The sequence below is a fragment of the Falco peregrinus genome, chromosome 6 (genome assembly GCF_023634155.1).
Source record: "Falco peregrinus isolate bFalPer1 chromosome 6, bFalPer1.pri, whole genome shotgun sequence".
NCBI classification, from domain to species: Eukaryota; Metazoa; Chordata; class Aves; order Falconiformes; family Falconidae; genus Falco; species Falco peregrinus.
Window position 1 is genome coordinate 378,375 of NC_073726.1, and position 16,699 is coordinate 395,073.

Sequence of the window (16,699 nt, forward strand, 5' to 3'; positions counted from 1 at the left end):
CTCGCCTGGTGACAAATTTTCCAAAAACACCCCATGCACAACTCCACCGGGGAAGGTGCCAGAAAAGAGTTCTGTTGGTAGTTTTTACACTACCTTGGTAGGCAGCTGAAAAGCACAAAAAAAGTTGTTCTACCTGCTTTCTGGGCTGAGATGGGGAACGGCTGAATTTTGGACTCGGCCGGTGACAATATGTTCCAAACACACCCCATGCACAACTCCACCGGGGAAGGTGCCAGACAAGAGTTCTCTTCATTGTTTTTACATTGCTCCGGTAGGCAGCTGAAAGGCACCACAAAAGTTGTTCTACCTGCTTTCTGGGCTCTGATGGGGAACCTCTGAATTTTGGACTCGGCCGGTGACAAAATGTTCCAAACACACCCCATGCACAACTCCACCGGGGAAGGAGCCAGACAAGAGTTCTCTTCATTGTTTTTACATTGCTCCGGTAGGCAGCTGAAAGGCACCACAAAAGTTGTTCTACCTGCTTTCTGGGTTGAGATGGGGAACAGCTGAATTTTGGAGTCGGCTGGTGACAAAATGTTCCAAACACACCCCATGCACAACTCCACCGGGGAAGGTGCCAGACAAGAGTTCTCTTGGTAGTTTTTACATTGCTCCGGTAGGCAGCTGAAAGGCACCACAAATGTTGTTCTTCCTGCTTTCTGGGCTGAGATGGGGAACCGCTGAATTTTGGAGTCGGCTGGTGACAAAGTGTTCCAAACACACCCCATGCACAACTCCACCGGGGAAGGTGCCAGACAAGAGTTCTGTTGGTAGTTTTTACATTGCTCCTGTAGGGAGCTGAAAGGCACCACAAATGTTGTTCTTCCTGCTTTCTGGGCTGAGATGGGGAACCTCTGAATTTTGGACTCGGCCGGTGACAAAATGTGCCAAACACACCCCATGCACAACTCCACCGGGGAACGTGCCAGAAAAGAGTTCTGTTGGTAGTTTTTACACTACCTTGGTAGGCCCCTGAAAGACACCGCAAAAGTTGTTCTACCTGCTTTCTGGGCTGAGATGGGGAACCGCAGAATTTTGGAGTCGGCCGGTGACAAAATGTTCCAAACACACCCCATGCACAACTCCACCGGGGAAGGTGCCAGACAAGAGTTCTCCTGGTAGTTTTTACATTGCTCCGGTAGGCAGCTGAAAGGCACCACAAAAGTTGTTCTTCCTGCTTTCTGGGCTGAGATGGGGAACCGCTGAATTTTGGAGTCGGCCGGTGACAATATGTTCCAAACACACCCCATGCACAACTCCACCGGGGAAGGTGCCAGACAAGAGTTCTTTTGGTAGTTTTTACATTGCTTTGGTAGGCAGCTGAAAGGCACCACAAAAGTTGTTCTACCTGCTTTCTGGGCTGAGATGGGGAACTGCTGAATTTTGGACTCGGCCGGTGACAAAATGTTCCAAACACACCCCATGCACAACTCCACCGGGGAAGGTGCCAGAAAGGAGTTCTGTTGATAATTTTTACACTACCTTGGTAGGCACCTGAAAGACACCGCAAAAGTTGTTCTACCTGCTTCCTGGGCTGAGATGGGGAACCGCTGAATTTTGGACTCGGCCGGTGACAAAATGTTCCAAACACACCCCATGCACAACTCCACCGGGGAAGGTGCCAGACAAGAGTTCTCTTGGTAGTTTTTACATTGCTCCGGTAGGCAGCTGAAAGGCACCACAAAATTTGTTCTTCCTGCTTTCTGGGCTGAGATGGGGAACCGCTGAATTTTGGACTCGGCCGGTGACTAAATATTCCAAACACACCCCGTGCACAACTCCACTAGGGAAAGTGCCAGAAAGGAGTTCTGGTGATAGTTTTTACACTAACCTGGTAGGCACCTGAAAGACACCACAAAACTTGTTTGACCTGCTTTCTGGGCTGAGATGGGGAACCGCGGCATATTGGACTCGGCTGGTGACAAAATGTTCCAAACACACCCCAAGCACAACTCCATCGGGAAAGGTGCCAGGAACGAGTTCTCCTGGTAGTTTTGACATTGCTCCGGTACGCAGCTAAAAGGCACCACAAAAGTTGTTCTATCTGCATTCTGGGCTGAGATGGGGAACGGCTGAATTTTGGACTCGGCTGGTGACAAAATGTTCCAAATACAGCCCATGCACAACTCCACTAGGGAAGGTGCCAGAAAGAAGTTTTCTTGATACTGTTTACATTGCTCTGGTAAACAGCTGAAAGGCAGGAGAAAACTTGTTCTACCTGCTTTCCGGGCTGAGATGGGGAACTGCTGAATTTTGGACTCGGCTGTGACAAAATGTTCCAAACACACCCCATGCACAACTCCACCGGGGAAGGTGCCAGACAAGAGTTCTCTTGGCCCTTTTTACAGTGCTCTGGTAGGCAGCTGAAAGGCACCGCAAAAGTTGTTCTTCCTGCTTCCTGGGCTGAGATGGGGAACCGCTGAATTTTGGACTCGGCCGGTGACAAAATGTTCCAAACACACCCCATGCACAACTCCACCGGGGAAGGTGCCAGACAAGAGTTCTCTTGGTAGTTTTTACATTGCTCCGGTAGGCAGCTGAAAGGCACCACAAAAGTTGTTCTTCCTGCTTTCTGGGCTGAGATGGGGAACCGCTGAATTTTGGACTCGGCCGGTGACTAAATATTCCAAACACACCCCGTGCACAACTCCACTAGGGAAAGTGCCAGAAAGGAGTTCTGGTGATAGTTTTTACACTAACCTGGTAGGCACCTGAAAGACACCACAAAACTTGTTTGACCTGCTTTCTGGGCTGAGATGGGGAACCGCGGCATATTGGACTCGGCTGGTGACAAAATGTTCCAAACACACCCCAAGCACAACTCCATCGGGAAAGGTGCCAGAAACGAGTTCTCCTGGTAGTTTTGACATTGCTCCGGTACGCAGCTGAAAGGCACCACAAAAGTTGTTCTATCTGCATTCTGGGCTGAGATGGGGAACGGCTGAATTTTGGACTCGGCTGGTGACAAAATGTTCCAAATACAGCCCATGCACAACTCCACTAGGGAAGGTGCCAGAAAGAAGTTTTCTTGATACTGTTTACATTGCTCTGGTAGGCAGCTGAAAGGCAGGAGAAAACTTGTTCTACCTGCTTTCCGGGCTGAGATGGGGAACCGCTGAATTTTGGACTCGGCCGGTGACAATATGTTCCAAACACACCCCATGCACAACTCCACCGGGGAAGGTGCCAGACAAGAGTTCTCTTGTTAGTTTTTACATTGCTCCGGTAGGCAGCTGAAAGGCACCACAAAAGTTGTTCTTCCTGCTTTCTGGGCTGAGATGGGGAACCGCTGAATTTTGGACTCGGCCGGTGACAAAATGTGCCAAACACACCCCATGCACAACTCCACCGGGGAAGGTGCCAGAAAGGAGTTCTGTTGGTAGTTTTTACACTACCTTGGTAGGCAGCTGAAAAGCACAAAAAAAGTTGTTCTACCTGCTTTCTGGGCTGAGATGGGGAACCGCTGAATTTTGGAGTCGGCCGGTGACAATATGTTCCAAACACACCCCATGCACAACTCCACCGGGGAAGGTGCCAGACAAGAGTTCTCTTCATAGTTTTTACATTGCTCCGGTAGGCAGCTGAAAGGCACCACAAATGTTGTTCTTCCTGCTTTCTGGGCTGAGATGGGGAATCCCTGAATTTTGGACTCGGATGGTGACAAAATATTCCAAACACACCCCATGCACAACTCCACCGGGGAAGGTGCCAGAAAAGAGTTCTCTTGGTAGTTTTTACATTGCTTTGGTAGGCAGCTGAAAGGCACCACAAAAGTTGTTCTTCCTGCTTTCTGGGCTGAGATGGGGAACTGCTGAATTTTGGACTCGCCTGGTGACAAATTTTCCAAAAACACCCCATGCACAACTCCACCGGGGAAGGTGCCAGAAAAGAGTTCTGTTGGTAGTTTTTACACTACCTTGGTAGGCAGCTGAAAAGCACAAAAAAAGTTGTTCTACCTGCTTTCTGGGCTGAGATGGGGAACCGCTGAATTTTGGACTCGGCCGGTGACAATATGTTCCAAACACACCCCATGCACAACTCCACCGGGGAAGGTGCCAGACAAGAGTTCTCTTCATTGTTTTTACATTGCTCCGGTAGGCAGCTGAAAGGCACCACAAAAGTTGTTCTACCTGCTTTCTGGGCTCTGATGGGGAACCTCTGAATTTTGGACTCGGCCGGTGACAAAATGTTCCAAACACACCCCATGCACAACTCCACCGGGGAAGGAGCCAGACAAGAGTTCTCTTCATTGTTTTTACATTGCTCCGGTAGGCAGCTGAAAGGCACCACAAATGTTGTTCTACCTGCTTTCTGGGCTGAGATGGGGAACGGCTGAATTTTGGAGTCGGCTGGTGACAATATGTTCCAAACACACCCCATGCACAACTCCACCGGGGAAGGTGCCAGACAAGAGTTCTGTTGGTAGTTTTTACATTGCTCCGGTAGGCAGCTGAAAGGCACCACAAAAGTTGTTCTACCTGCTTTCTGGGTTGAGATGGGGAACAGCTGAATTTTGGAGTCGGCTGGTGACAAAATGTTCCAAACACACCCCATGCACAACTGCACCGGGGAAGGTGCCAGACAAGAGTTCTGTTGGTAGTTTTTACATTGCTTTGGTAGGCAGCTGAAAGGCACCACAAAAGTTGTTCTTCCTGCTTTCTGGGCTGAGATGGGGAATCCCTGAATTTTGGACTCGGATGGTGACAAAGTGTTCCAAACACACCCCATGCACAACTCCACCGGGGAAGGTGCCAGACAAGAGTTCTCTTGGTAGTTTTTACATTGCTCCTGTAGGCAGCTGAAAGGCACCACAAATGTTGTTCTTCCTGCTTTCTGGGCTGAGATGGGGAACCGCTGAATTTTGGAGTCGGCCGGTGACAAAATGTGCCAAACACACCCCATGCACAACTCCACCGGGGAAGGTGCCAGAAAGGAGTTCTGTTGGTAGTTTTTACACTACCTTGGTAGGCAGCTGAAAAGCACAAAAAAAGTTGTTCTACCTGCTTTCTGGGCTGAGATGGGGAACCGCTGAATTTTGGAGTCGGCCGGTGACAAAGTGTTCCAAACACACCCCATGCACAACTCCACCGGGGAAGGTGCCAGACAAGAGTTCTGTTGGTAGTTTTTACATTGCTCCTGTAGGCAGCTGAAAGGCACCACAAATGTTGTTCTTCCTGCTTTCTGGGCTGAGATGGGGAACCTCTGAATTTTGGACTCGGCCGGTGACAAAATGTGCCAAACACACCCCATGCACAACTCCACCGGGGAAGGTGTCAGAAAGGAGTTCTGTTGGTAGTTTTTACACTACCTTGGTAGGCAGCTGAAAAGCACAAAAAAAGTTGTTCTACCTGCTTTCTGGGCTGAGATGGGGAACGGCTGAATTTTGGAGTCGGCCGGTGAGAAAATGTTCCAAACACACCCCATGCACAACTCCACCGGGGAAGGTGCCAGAAAGGAGTTCTTTTGGTAGTTTTTATACTACCTTGGTAGGCAGCTGAAAAGCACAAAAAAAGTTGTTCTACCTGCTTTCTGGGCTGAGATGGGGAACCGCTGAATTTTGGAGTCGGCCGGTGACAATATGTTCCAAACACACCCCATGCACAACTCCACCGGGGAAGGTGCCAGACAAGAGTTCTCTTCATAGTTTTTACTTTGCTCCGGTAGGCAGCTGAAAGGCACCACAAATGTTGTTCTTCCTGCTTTCTGGGCTGAGATGGGGTACTGCTGAATTTTGGACTCGGCTGGTGACAAAATATTCCAAACACACCCCATGCACAACTCCACCGGGGAAGGTGCCAGAAAAGAGTTCTCTTGGTAGTTTTTACATTGCTTTGGTAGGCAGCTGAAAGGCACCACAAAAGTTGTTCTTCCTGCTTTCTGGGCTGAGATGGGGAACTGCTGAATTTTGGACTCGCCTGGTGACAAATTTTCCAAAAACACCCCATGCACAACTCCACCGGGGAAGGTGCCAGAAAAGAGTTCTGTTGGTAGTTTTTACACTACCTTGGTAGGCAGCTGAAAAGCACAAAAAAAGTTGTTCTACCTGCTTTCTGGGCTGAGATGGGGAACGGCTGAATTTTGGACTCGGCCGGTGACAATATGTTCCAAACACACCCCATGCACAACTCCACCGGGGAAGGTGCCAGACAAGAGTTCTCTTCATTGTTTTTACATTGCTCCGGTAGGCAGCTGAAAGGCACCACAAAAGTTGTTCTACCTGCTTTCTGGGCTCTGATGGGGAACCTCTGAATTTTGGACTCGGCCGGTGACAAAATGTTCCAAACACACCCCATGCACAACTCCACCGGGGAAGGAGCCAGACAAGAGTTCTCTTCATTGTTTTTACATTGCTCCGGTAGGCAGCTGAAAGGCACCACAAAAGTTGTTCTACCTGCTTTCTGGGTTGAGATGGGGAACAGCTGAATTTTGGAGTCGGCTGGTGACAAAATGTTCCAAACACACCCCATGCACAACTCCACCGGGGAAGGTGCCAGACAAGAGTTCTCTTGGTAGTTTTTACATTGCTCCGGTAGGCAGCTGAAAGGCACCACAATAGTTGTTCTACCTGCTTTCTGGGCTGAGATGGGGAACCGCTGAATTTTGGAGTCGGCGGTGACAAAATGTTCCAAACACACCCCATGCACAACTCCACCGGGGAAGGTGCCAGACAAGAGTTCTCTTGGTAGTTTTTACATTGCTCCGGTAGGCAGCTGAAAGGCACCACAAAAGTTGTTCTTCCTGCTTTCTGGGCTGAGATGGGGAACCGCTGAATTTTGGACTCGGCCGGTGACAAAATGTGCCAAACACACCCCATGCACAACTCCACCGGGGAAGGTGCCAGAAAGGAGTTCTGTTGGTAGTTTTTACACTACCTTGGTAGGCAGCTGAAAAGCACAAAAAAAGTTGTTCTACCTGCTTTCTGGGCTGAGATGGGGAACCGCTGAATTTTGGAGTCGGCCGGTGACAATATGTTCCAAACACACCCCATGCACAACTCCACCGGGGAAGGTGCCAGACAAGAGTTCTCTTCATAGTTTTTACATTGCTCCGGTAGGCAGCTGAAAGGCACCACAAATGTTGTTCTTCCTGCTTTCTGGGCTGAGATGGGGTACTGCTGAATTTTGGACTCGGCTGGTGACAAAATATTCCAAACACACCCCATGCACAACTCCACCGGGGAAGGTGCCAGAAAAGAGTTCTCTTGGTAGTTTTTACATTGCTTTGGTAGGCAGCTGAAAGGCACCACAAAAGTTGTTCTTCCTGCTTTCTGGGCTGAGATGGGGAACTGCTGAATTTTGGACTCGCCTGGTGACAAATTTTCCAAAAACACCCCATGCACAACTCCACCGGGGAAGGTGCCAGACAAGAGTTCTGTTGGTAGTTTTTACACTACCTTGGTAGGCAGCTGAAAAGCACAAAAAAAGTTGTTCTACCTGCTTTCTGGGCTGAGATGGGGAACGGCTGAATTTTGGACTCGGCCGGTGACAATATGTTCCAAACACACCCCATGCACAACTCCACCGGGGAAGGTGCCAGACAAGAGTTCTCTTCATTGTTTTTACATTGCTCCGGTAGGCAGCTGAAAGGCACCGCAAAAGTTGTTCTACCTGCTTTCTGGGCTGAGATGGGGAACCGCTGAATTTTGGAGTCGGCCGGTGACAATATGTTCCAAACACACCCCATGCACAACTCCACCGGGGAAGGTGCCAGACAAGAGTTCTCTTCATAGTTTTTACATTGCTCCGGTAGGCAGCTGAAAGGCACCACAAATGTTGTTCTTCCTGCTTTCTGGGCTGAGATGGGGTACTGCTGAATTTTGGACTCGGCTGGTGACAAAATATTCCAAACACACCCCATGCACAACTCCACCGGGGAAGGTGCCAGAAAAGAGTTCTCTTGGTAGTTTTTACATTGCTTTGGTAGGCAGCTGAAAGGCACCACAAAAGTTGTTCTTCCTGCTTTCTGGGCTGAGATGGGGAACTGCTGAATTTTGGACTCGCCTGGTGACAAATTTTCCAAAAACACCCCATGCACAACTCCACCGGGGAAGGTGCCAGACAAGAGTTCTGTTGGTAGTTTTTACACTACCTTGGTAGGCAGCTGAAAAGCACAAAAAAAGTTGTTCTACCTGCTTTCTGGGCTGAGATGGGGAACGGCTGAATTTTGGACTCGGCCGGTGACAATATGTTCCAAACACACCCCATGCACAACTCCACCGGGGAAGGTGCCAGAAAGGAGTTCTGTTGGTAGTTTTTACACTACCTTGGTAGGCAGCTGAAAAGCACCACAAAAGTTGTTCTACCTGCTTTCTGGGCTCTGATGGGGAACCTCTGAATTTTGGACTCGGCCGGTGACAAAATGTTCCAAACACACCCCATGCACAACTCCACCGGGGAAGGAGCCAGACAAGAGTTCTCTTCATTGTTTTTACATTGCTCCGGTAGGCAGCTGAAAGGCACCACAAATGTTGTTCTACCTGCTTTCTGGGCTGAGATGGGGAACGGCTGAATTTTGGAGTCGGCTGGTGACAATATGTTCCAAACACACCCCATGCACAACTCCACCGGGGAAGGTGCCAGACAAGAGTTCTGTTGGTAGTTTTTACATTGCTCCGGTAGGCAGCTGAAAGGCACCACAAAAGTTGTTCTACCTGCTTTCTGGGTTGAGATGGGGAACAGCTGAATTTTGGAGTCGGCTGGTGACAAAATGTTCCAAACACACCCCATGCACAACTGCACCGGGGAAGGTGCCAGACAAGAGTTCTTTTGGTAGTTTTTACATTGCTTTGGTAGGCAGCTGAAAGGCACCACAAAAGTTGTTCTACCTGCTTTCTGGGCTGAGATGGGGAACTGCTGAATTTTGGACTCGGCCGGTGACAAAATGTTCCAAACACACCCCATGCACAACTCCACCGGGGAAGGTGCCAGAAAGGAGTTCTGTTGATAATTTTTACACTACCTTGGTAGGCACCTGAAAGACACCGCAAAAGTTGTTCTACCTGCTTTCTGGGCTGAGATGGGGAACCGCTGAATTTTGGACTCGGCCGGTGACAAAATGTGCCAAACACACCCCATGCACAACTCCACCGGGGAAGGTGCCAGAAAGGAGTTCTGTTGGTAGTTTTTACACTACCTTGGTAGGCAGCTGAAAAGCACAAAAAAAGTTGTTCTACCTGCTTTCTGGGCTGAGATGGGGAACCGCTGAATTTTGGAGTCGGCCGGTGACAATATGTTCCAAACACACCCCATGCACAACTCCACCGGGGAAGGTGCCAGACAAGAGTTCTCTTCATAGTTTTTACATTGCTCCGGTAGGCAGCTGAAAGGCACCACAAATGTTGTTCTTCCTGCTTTCTGGGCTGAGATGGGGTACTGCTGAATTTTGGACTCGGCTGGTGACAAAATATTCCAAACACACCCCATGCACAACTCCACCGGGGAAGGTGCCAGAAAAGAGTTCTCTTGGTAGTTTTTACATTGCTTTGGTAGGCAGCTGAAAGGCACCACAAAAGTTGTTCTTCCTGCTTTCTGGGCTGAGATAGGGAACTGCTGAATTTTGGACTCGCCTGGTGACAAATTTTCCAAAAACACCCCATGCACAACTCCACCGGGGAAGGTGCCAGAAAAGAGTTCTGTTGGTAGTTTTTACACTACCTTGGTAGGCAGCTGAAAAGCACAAAAAAAGTTGTTCTACCTGCTTTCTGGGCTGAGATGGGGAACGGCTGAATTTTGGACTCGGCCGGTGACAATATGTTCCAAACACACCCCATGCACAACTCCACCGGGGAATGTGCCAGACAAGAGTTCTCTTCATTGTTTTTACATTGCTCCGGTAGGCAGCTGAAAGGCACCACAAAAGTTGTTCTACCTGCTTTCTGGGCTCTGATGGGGAACCTCTGAATTTTGGACTCGGCCGGTGACAAAATGTTCCAAACACACCCCATGCACAACTCCACCGGGGAAGGAGCCAGACAAGAGTTCTCTTCATTGTTTTTACATTGCTCCGGTAGGCAGCTGAAAGGCACCACAAATGTTGTTCTACCTGCTTTCTGGGCTGAGATGGGGAACGGCTGAATTTTGGAGTCGGCTGGTGACAATATGTTCCAAACACACCCCATGCACAACTCCACCGGGGAAGGTGCCAGACAAGAGTTCTGTTGGTAGTTTTTACATTGCTCCGGTAGGCAGCTGAAAGGCACCACAAAAGTTGTTCTACCTGCTTTCTGGGTTGAGATGGGGAACAGCTGAATTTTGGAGTCGGCTGGTGACAAAATGTTCCAAACACACCCCATGCACAACTGCACCGGGGAAGGTGCCAGACAAGAGTTCTGTTGGTAGTTTTTACATTGCTTTGGTAGGCAGCTGAAAGGCACCACAAAAGTTGTTCTTCCTGCTTTCTGGGCTGAGATGGGGAATCCCTGAATTTTGGACTCGGATGGTGACAAAGTGTTCCAAACACACCCCATGCACAACTCCACCGGGGAAGGTGCCAGACAAGAGTTCTCTTGGTAGTTTTTACATTGCTCCTGTAGGCAGCTGAAAGGCACCACAAATGTTGTTCTTCCTGCTTTCTGGGCTGAGATGGGGAACCGCTGAATTTTGGAGTCGGCCGGTGACAATATGTTCCAAACACACCCCATGCACAACTCCACCGGGGAAGGTGCCAGACAAGAGTTCTCTTCATAGTTTTTACATTGCTCCGGTAGGCAGCTGAAAGGCACCACAAATGTTGTTCTTCCTGCTTTCTGGGCTGAGATGGGGTACTGCTGAATTTTGGACTCGGCTGGTGACAAAATATTCCAAACACACCCCATGCACAACTCCACCGGGGAAGGTGCCAGAAAAGAGTTCTCTTGGTAGTTTTTACATTGCTTTGGTAGGCAGCTGAAAGGCACCACAAAAGTTGTTCTTCCTGCTTTCTGGGCTGAGATGGGGAACTGCTGAATTTTGGACTCGCCTGGTGACAAATTTTCCAAAAACACCCCATGCACAACTCCACCGGGGAAGGTGCCAGAAAAGAGTTCTGTTGGTAGTTTTTACACTACCTTGGTAGGCAGCTGAAAAGCACAAAAAAAGTTGTTCTACCTGCTTTCTGGGCTGAGATGGGGAACGGCTGAATTTTGGACTCGGCCGGTGACAATATGTTCCAAACACACCCCATGCACAACTCCACCGGGGAAGGTGCCAGACAAGAGTTCTCTTCATTGTTTTTACATTGCTCCGGTAGGCAGCTGAAAGGCACCACAAAAGTTGTTCTACCTTCTTTCTGGGCTCTGATGGGGAACCTCTGAATTTTGGACTCGGCCGGTGACAAAATGTTCCAAACACACCCCATGCACAACTCCACCGGGGAAGGAGCCAGACAAGAGTTCTCTTCATTGTTTTTACATTGCTCCGGTAGGCAGCTGAAAGGCACCACAAAAGTTGTTCTACCTGCTTTCTGGGTTGAGATGGGGAACAGCTGAATTTTGGAGTCGGCTGGTGACAAAATGTTCCAAACACACCCCATGCACAACTCCACCGGGGAAGGTGCCAGACAAGAGTTCTCTTGGTAGTTTTTACATTGCTCCGGTAGGCAGCTGAAAGGCACCACAATAGTTGTTCTACCTGCTTTCTGGGCTGAGATGGGGAACCGCTGAATTTTGGAGTCGGCGGTGACAAAATGTTCCAAACACACCCCATGCACAACTCCACCGGGGAAGGTGCCAGACAAGAGTTCTCTTGGTAGTTTTTACATTGCTCCGGTAGGCAGCTGAAAGGCACCACAAAAGTTGTTCTTCCTGCTTTCTGGGCTGAGATGGGGAACCGCTGAATTTTGGACTCGGCCGGTGACAAAATGTGCCAAACACACCCCATGCACAACTCCACCGGGGAAGGTGCCAGAAAGGAGTTCTGTTGGTAGTTTTTACACTACCTTGGTAGGCAGCTGAAAAGCACAAAAAAAGTTGTTCTACCTGCTTTCTGGGCTGAGATGGGGAACCGCTGAATTTTGGAGTCGGCCGGTGACAATATGTTCCAAACACACCCCATGCACAACTCCACCGGGGAAGGTGCCAGACAAGAGTTCTCTTCATAGTTTTTACATTGCTCCGGTAGGCAGCTGAAAGGCACCACAAATGTTGTTCTTCCTGCTTTCTGGGCTGAGATGGGGTACTGCTGAATTTTGGACTCGGCTGGTGACAAAATATTCCAAACACACCCCATGCACAACTCCACCGGGGAAGGTGCCAGAAAAGAGTTCTCTTGGTAGTTTTTACATTGCTTTGGTAGGCAGCTGAAAGGCACCACAAAAGTTGTTCTTCCTGCTTTCTGGGCTGAGATGGGGAACTGCTGAATTTTGGACTCGCCTGGTGACAAATTTTCCAAAAACACCCCATGCACAACTCCACCGGGGAAGGTGCCAGAAAAGAGTTCTGTTGGTAGTTTTTACACTACCTTGGTAGGCAGCTGAAAAGCACAAAAAAAGTTGTTCTACCTGCTTTCTGGGCTGAGATGGGGAACGGCTGAATTTTGGACTCGGCCGGTGACAATATGTTCCAAACACACCCCATGCACAACTCCACCGGGGAAGGTGCCAGACAAGAGTTCTCTTCATTGTTTTTACATTGCTCCGGTAGGCAGCTGAAAGGCACCACAAAAGTTGTTCTACCTGCTTTCTGGGCTCTGATGGGGAACCTCTGAATTTTGGACTCGGCCGGTGACAAAATGTTCCAAACACACCCCATGCACAACTCCACCGGGGAAGGAGCCAGACAAGAGTTCTCTTCATTGTTTTTACATTGCTCCGGTAGGCAGCTGAAAGGCACCACAAATGTTGTTCTACCTGCTTTCTGGGCTGAGATGGGGAACTGCTGAATTTTGGACTCGCCTGGTGACAATATGTTCCAAACACACCCCATGCACAACTCCACCGGGGAAGGTGCCAGACAAGAGTTCTGTTGGTAGTTTTTACATTGCTCCGGTAGGCAGCTGAAAGGCACCACAAAAGTTGTTCTACCTGCTTTCTGGGTTGAGATGGGGAACAGCTGAATTTTGGAGTCGGCTGGTGACAAAATGTTCCAAACACACCCCATGCACAACTCCACCGGGGAAGGTGCCAGAAAGGAGTTCTGTTGATAATTTTTACACTACCTTGGTAGGCACCTGAAAGACACCGCAAAAGTTGTTCTACCTGCTTCCTGGGCTGAGATGGGGAACCGCTGAATTTTGGACTCGGCTGGTGACAAAATGTTCCAAATACAGCCCATGCACAACTCCACTAGGGAAGGTGCCAGAAAGAAGTTTTCTTGATACTGTTTACATTGCTCTGGTAGGCAGCTGAAAGGCAGGAGAAAACTTTTTCTACCTGCTTTCCGGGCTGAGATGGGGAACTGCTGAATTTTGGACTCGGCTGTGACAAAATGTTCCAAACACACCCCATGCACAACTCCACCGGGGAAGGTGCCAGACAAGAGTTCTGTTGGTAGTTTTTACATTGCTTTGGTAGGCAGCTGAAAGGCACCACAAAACTTGTTCTTCCTGCTTTCTGGGCTGAGATGGGGAACCGCTGAATTTTGGACTCGGCCGGTGACTAAATATTCCAAACACACCCCATGCACAACTCCAATAGGGAAAGTGCCAGAAAGGAGTTCTGGTGATAGTTTTTACACTAACCTGGTAGGCACCTGAAAGACACCACAAAACTTGTTTGACCTGCTTTCTGGGCTGAGATGGGGAACCGCTGAATATTGGACTCGGCTGGTGACAAAATGTTCCAAACACACCCCAAGCACAACTCCATCGGGAAAGGTGCCAGGAACGAGTTCTCCTGGTAGTTTTGACATTGCTCCGGTACGCAGCTGAAAGGCACCACAAAAGTTGTTCTTCCTGCTTTCTGGGCTGAGATGGGGAACGGCTGAATTTTGGACTCGGCTGGTGACAAAATGTTCCAAATACAGCCCATGCACAACTCCACTAGGGAAGGTGCCAGAAAGAAGTTTTCTTGATACTGTTTACATTGCTCTGGTAAACAGCTGAAAGGCAGGAGAAAACTTGTTCTACCTGCTTTCCGGGCTGAGATGGGGAACCGCTGAATTTTGGACTCGGCCGGTGACAAAATGTTCCAAACACACCCCATGCACAACTCCACCGGGGAAGGTGCCAGACAAGAGTTCTCTTCATTGTTTTTACATTGCTCCGGTAGGCAGCTGAAAGGCACCACAAATGTTGTTCTACCTGCTTTCTGGGCTGAGATGGGGAACGGCTGAATTTTGGACTCGGCCGGTGACAATATGTTCCAAACACACCCCATGCACAACTCCACCGGGGAAGGTGCCAGACAAGAGTTCTCTTGGTAGTTTTTACATTGCTCCGGTAGGCAGCTGAAAGGCACCACAAAAGTTGTTCTTCCTGCTTTCTGGGCTGAGATGGGGAACCGCTGAATTTTGGAGTCGGCCGGTGACAAAATGTTCCAAACACACCCCATGCACAACTCCACCGGGGAAGGTGCCAGACAAGAGTTCTGTTGGTCCTTTTTACAGTGCTCTGGTAGGCAGCTGAAAGGCACCGCAAAAGTTGTTCTTCCTGCTTTCTGGGCTGAGATGGGGAACTGCTGAATTTTGGACTCGGCCGGTGACAAAATGTTCCAAACACACCCCATGCACAACTCCACCGGGGAAGGTGCCAGACAAGAGTTCTGTTGGTCCTTTTTACAGTGCTCTGGTAGGCAGCTGAAAGGCACCGCAAAAGTTGTTCTTCCTGCTTTCTGGGCTGAGATGGGGAACTGCTGAATTTTGGACTCGCCTGGTGACAAATTTTCCAAAAACACCCTATGCACAACTCCACCGGGGAAGGTGCCAGACAAGAGTTCTGTTGGTAGTTTTTACAATGCTCCGGTAGACAGCTGAAAGGCACCACAAAACTTGTCCTACCTGCTTTCTGGGCTGTGATGGGGAACCTCTGAATTTTGGAGTCGGCCGGTGACAAAATGTTCCAAACACACCCCATGCACAACTCCACCGGGGAAGGTGCCAGACAAGAGTTCTCTTGGTAGTTTTTACATTGCTCCGGTAGGCAGCTGAAAGGCACCACAATAGTTGTTCTACCTGCTTTCTGGGCTGAGATGGGGAACTGCTGAATTTTGGAGTCGGCCGGTAGACAATATGTTCCAAACACACCCCATGCACAACTCCACTAGGGAAGGTGCCAGAAAGAAGTTTTCTTGATACTGTTTACATTGCTCTGGTAAACAGCTGAAAGGCAGGAGAAAACTTGTTCTACCTGCTTTCCGGGCTGAGATGGGGAACCGCTGAATTTTGGACTCGGCCGGTGACAAAATGTTCCAAACACACCCCATGCACAACTCCACCGGGGAAGGTGCCAGACAAGAGTTCTCTTCATTGTTTTTACATTGCTCCGGTAGGCAGCTGAAAGGCACCACAAATGTTGTTCTACCTGCTTTCTGGGCTGAGATGGGGAACGGCTGAATTTTGGACTCGGCCGGTGACAATATGTTCCAAACACACCCCATGCACAACTCCACCGGGGAAGGTGCCAGACAAGAGTTCTCTTGGTAGTTTTTACATTGCTCCGGTAGGCAGCTGAAAGGCACCACAAAAGTTGTTCTTCCTGCTTTCTGGGCTGAGATGGGGAACCGCTGAATTTTGGACTCGGCCGGTGACAAAATGTTCCAAACACACCCCATGCACAACTCCACCGGGGAAGGTGCCAGAAAGGAGTTCTTTTGGTAGTTTTTATACTACCTTGGTAGGCAGCTGAAAGGCACAAAAAAAGTTGTTCTACCTGCTTTCTGGGCTGAGATGGGGAACCGCTGAATTTTGGACTCGGCCGGTGACAAAATGTTCCAAACACACCCCATGCACAACTCCACCGGGGAAGGTGTCAGAAAGGAGTTCTGTTGGTAGTTTTTACATTGCTTTGGTAGGCAGCTGAAAGGCACCACAAAAGTTGTTCTACCTGCTTTCTGGGCTGAGATGGGGAACTGCTGAATTTTGGACTCGGCCGGTGACAAAATGTTCCAAACACACCCCATGCACAACTCCACCGGGGAAGGTGCCAGAAAGGAGTTCTGTTGATAATTTTTACACTACCTTGGTAGGCACCTGAAAGACACCGCAAAAGTTGTTCTACCTGCTTCCTGGGCTGAGATGGGGAACCGCTGAATTTTGGACTCGGCTGGTGACAAAATGTTCCAAATACAGCCCATGCACAACTCCACTAGGGAAGGTGCCAGAAAGAAGTTTTCTTGATACTGTTTACATTGCTCTGGTAGGCAGCTGAAAGGCAGGAGAAAACTTTTTCTACCTGCTTTCCGGGCTGAGATGGGGAACTGCTGAATTTTGGACTCGGCTGTGACAAAATGTTCCAAACACACCCCATGCACAACTCCACCGGGGAAGGTGCCAGACAAGAGTTCTGTTGGTAGTTTTTACATTGCTTTGGTAGGCAGCTGAAAGGCACCACAAAACTTGTTCTTCCTGCTTTCTGGGCTGAGATGGGGAACCGCTGAATTTTGGACTCGGCCGGTGACTAAATATTCCAAACACACCCCATGCACAACTCCAATAGGGAAAGTGCCAGAAAGGAGTTCTGGTGATAGTTTTTACACTAACCTGGTAGGCACCTGAAAGGCACCACAAAACTTGTTTGACCTGCTTTCTGGGCTGAGATGGGGAACCGCTGAATATTGGACTCGGCTG